At 41.4% G+C, this 4,391-nt stretch overlaps 1 pseudogene; it reads right to left on the bottom strand.

Annotated features, from left to right (window-relative positions):
• Positions 1-1,087: 1,087 nt before the first annotated feature.
• Positions 1,088-1,678, bottom strand: LOC126000889 (lysM and putative peptidoglycan-binding domain-containing protein 3-like; annotated as a pseudogene).
• Positions 1,679-4,391: the final 2,713 nt, after the last annotated feature.

The following is a 4,391-nucleotide window of genomic DNA, read 5'->3' as shown; positions in this document are numbered from 1 at the left end:
CTCCCACCACAATTCAAGGGCCAGATGAAAAATCAGTGGCTAAAGCACCCAGGGCCCTGAGTTTTATCTCTAATATCACCCACATGCACTGGATTTCTTGCTTAACCATAACTAAACATGAGCAAACACCATAACAAGAATATGTGACGGTGGTGAACACAGCCACTAAGTGTGCAAGCATGACAACCATACCTGTGTGACAACCTCCCTCATGCATCACCACAAAAACAACAGAGGAAAGGAAATTAATTTTTTTGTTTTCATGGTCCACAGCACTCAGTTTTATTCAGTCACACACATCTGATACTATCATTAACCTTAAATCAAAAATGAGCTTTAAAATTTCAAGCATAAGGCCAAAATGATAGTATAAATCTTTTAAGAACTTGTCAAAGATATTTAAATTCCTTTGGCCTTTCAGCACTGATATGTGTTTACTGCTGTCACATTAACAACAGCAACTATGTCCTTAGTCCATTTGTAAATGGCTCCCCCAAAGGAAAAACACAAAGCATCTCAACCTCCCTAAATTCTGCCTTTGAAGTGGTCACTAAACAGAAGTGATTCACACATTTCAGATACATGGGTGATCAACAATTTTGTGGTTTTGAACTGTTATGTTCTGGATTGAGCAGCAGGTGACTAAGAATCTTGACTAAATTGTTTATGATCATTTTGTTGGCCAAGATGTCCTCGATTAGTTGGAGCAATTCCGTTTTCCATTTCTCTCTGCTGTGATGGAAATGTGATTCCCGAATGCAAAGGTGAAGAATCCACTGTTGAATGGTGACTAACGTCCACTTTAGCTAAAATTTCATAATACAGCAAATAAAAGACTGGCTATCAACATTATCACTACAGCTGTTCACCACCCTATTCCCCAGTCAGCTCCATAATAAGGATCCTTACGCTGAATGTTTTTGTTATCATGTTCAAAATGTCCTTGTGATGTTAATGCAGACACCACCTCATCAAGGTTTTCTTTCTTAGTATCTGTACATCTTACTATTTGTTCTATGTCTCGGTCTACTTCTTTTAAAAAGCTTTTAAAAAGCTACCAGCTGACTCAGTAGAAGAAAAAGAATCATTAGGAGACAAAATGTCCTGTTGTTCTGTAACGTGTTGAACAGATGCCGGGCATGAAGTTCGTTTTCCTTTTGGAGGATAAAGTGTTTCAGTCAATGAACTAAATTTTTGGACTGGAATTTTGATAGATCTAAGGGCAAAAAAAGTCTTGATCACTGATGAGATTGTTAACCCGCTTGATATCTGCTACCTGCTGTACTATCTCTCTGGCCCCCGAAACTTTTACTTCTAATATCATTAACTCAATGGGTTGATATATTGTGACAACGTACAACAGTATTGAAGGGCTATTGCATTTAAAGTGTCGCCTTCCTGTATGTCTTTTGTTAATACTATAATGTCATCAAGTCTATCTTTTGATGTACTCTTCGGACTTTTTCTTTCCCTCGGGGTCGGAGCTCATACACTTCAGCATCCTCCTCCAACAACGGATCACTCTCTGTACAACTTCCAAATGAGTGGACTTGACCACCTGGAAGAACTCCTAGAAGAGGAAAACCACGAGTCTGATGCCTCCCTGCCATCATTTCAAAATTTGTCCCGTGAGGAGGGGGGACTCGATCCCCGGAAGCTCAGCAGGTCGTCAGACTACGCCGCCACTGTTCCAGGGAAGCTCATAGCCGCCTCAGCAGCTCGGCCATCTACGTCCTTCACCTACCGCCGCTGCCGCCGCCCGGAAATAAATTAATTTAAGCCTATAGGAAGATTCTGGAAACTCAGCTTAGGACACAGGCATATAGTGTGTTGCTCACATGCTCACAGAAGGCTTAGTATAGTTCTTTGGCTGTCAGAGCTGCTCATCAGGGGATGGAGAAAGTACAGGGGCAAAGGTATGTATGTATGTATGTATGTATGTATGTATGTATGTATGTATGTATGTATGTGACTAAATGTCATAAACTACCACCAGGAGTCACTCCTGAGCCCAAAGTTGGGAAATGCCCCTGAGTCCCACAGGGTGTGGCATCCAAAAAAAAACCAAGCAAATTTAGAAAGAGTTCCTCGCTTCTCAAGCAATATGAAATAAATTTGTTATGTGACTGCCAAAAGGGCAGGTATTGGAGCAGGAGAAAACCTGAGGACCTGGGTGGAGGGAAGGTCACACTGGTGGTGGGATTGGTGTCAGAACATTGTATGCCTGAAACAGTTTACCAACAATTATGTAATTTGTAAATCATGGTATCTCAATAAAATGAAACTTTAAAAAAATAAGAAGAACATAGTTGAAAACAAAAAAATAAATGAAAAAAAGGTGTTCATGGGCCAGAGCAATAGCACAACTGGTAGGACATTTGTCTTGCATATAGAAGACCCACCACAGTCAATTCCAGGCATCCCAGATGGTCCCCCGAGTCCACCAGGAGTAAGTCCTGAGGGCAGAGCCAGGAGTAAGCCTTGAGCACTGCCAAATGTAGCTCCAAAACAAAACAAAACAAAATGAAAAAGAAGTATTCATCTTAAAGTGCTAGTCCTAAACCCCTAGACCTAAGTTCAAGGCAGGGATGGAGAGGCAGAAGTATATCCTTGTAGACTCTCCTTTCTTCGACAAAGGAGAGACTTAAGGCTGAAGTTAAGATGGTTGACATAGGTCTTGAATCACAGCTTCAGAGATGGCATTGCAATAGCGTCATATCCTCCTTGCTTAGTCAGAAATTTTCCCCTCTTATTGAGAAGAATTTTCTTCTTCCAGGAGTGAGTGCATGTTGCAGGAGACTGTGTCCATAAACACTGCTAGAACTGTAGGTGAAGAATTAATGGGGGTGGAGGCAGTAAACCCCAACAGAGTACCAGAGGGTTGACCTCACGGAACTCCTGCACTTACTCAGACATTGCCAGTCACTGGACAAAGTTGGAAAGATATAGAGCTTTTTCCATGGGAACATTGGCACAATGAGAATTCTGGCGAGTTACTGTGGTGTTTTTTGTTTGTTTGTTTTGTTTGGCTTTTGTTTGTTTTGCAGCCACACCTGTCCATGATCAGGATTTACTCCTGTCTTGGGTTCAGGGATCATTCCTGGCGGGCTCAGAGGACTCTATGGAGTACTGCAAATCAAACCTAAGTTAGGTTGTGCAAGTGAGCACATCACCCACTGTACTATCTCTCCAGCCCACAGACTTGTTGCCTTTTAAATAAATTCTTTAGTTGAATAATCATGAGGCACACAGTTACAGAGTCGTTCATGATGATTTTCCATCATATTGTTCCAACACCTATCCCTTCATCAGTGCACATTTTTCCTGCCACCAGTAACCAATATTCCCAGTTTCCTTCTGCCTGCCTCCTCTCTTCTTCTCCTCATTATTATTATTATTATTTATTATTATTCTTTCTTCTCCGTCATCTTTCTTCTCCTCTTCCTCCTTCCTTCTTCTTTTGTTTCTTTCTTCTCCACCTTCTCCTCCACTTTTCTACTCCTCCTTTCTTTTTCTTCTTTTTTCTCCTCCTCCTCCCTCTTCTCTTCTTTCTTTTCTTCTTTCTTTCTTTCTTTTTTTTGGGGGGATTTTTGGGCCACACACAGTGACGCTCAGGGGTTACTTCTGGCTATGCTCTCAGAAATTGTTCCTGGCTTGGGGAACCATATGGGACACTGGGGGATCGAACCACAGTCCATCCTAGGCTAGCTCAGGCAAGGCAGACAAACGCCTTATCACTTGTGCCACTGCTCCGGCCCCACCTTTACTTCTTTCTTCTACTCCTTCCTCCTCCTCCCTGTTCTCCTTCTTTCTCCTCCTCCTCCTCCTCCTCCTCCTTTATTCTCCTCCTCTTCCTTCTCCTCCTTTCTTCTTCTCCTTCTTATCTTTCTTTTCTTCTCCTTTCTTCTTCTCATCCTCTTCCTTTTTCTCCTTTCTTCTCCTCTTCCTTCTTCTTATTCTCCTACTCCTACTTTTTCTTCTTCTCCTCCTCATTTAACTTATTATTATTGTAATTTCTTCTCCTTCTCTTCCTTCTTCTTTCTTCTGCCTTTCTTCTTTCTTCTCCTCCTTCTCCTTCTTTCCTTTTTCTTTCTTATTTTTAATTTTTTTTGGGGGGCCCACACCCAGTTATTTTTAATTCTTATATTTCCTCTCCTCTTTTCTTCTTTCTTTCCTCCTCATCTTCCTCTTCTTTTTCATATTCTTCTTCCTCCTTCTCTATTTCTGTATCTGTTTGTGTGTGCCTCTCTCTGTCATTGCACATAGAGATTTTAATGTAAAAGACCACACAGAGAGGACTTAGTTTGCTGAGTTTTTGGCTCCTATTTTGTTTTGCACACTAGAGGGTGGCACATCCAGAAGTTCTTAGAACTTATTTCTAGCTCTGTGTT

Source organism: Suncus etruscus, chromosome 2, assembly GCF_024139225.1.
Source record: "Suncus etruscus isolate mSunEtr1 chromosome 2, mSunEtr1.pri.cur, whole genome shotgun sequence".
NCBI lineage: Eukaryota > Metazoa > Chordata > Mammalia > Eulipotyphla > Soricidae > Suncus > Suncus etruscus.
This window is presented reverse-complemented; position numbering and strand designations above follow the sequence as displayed.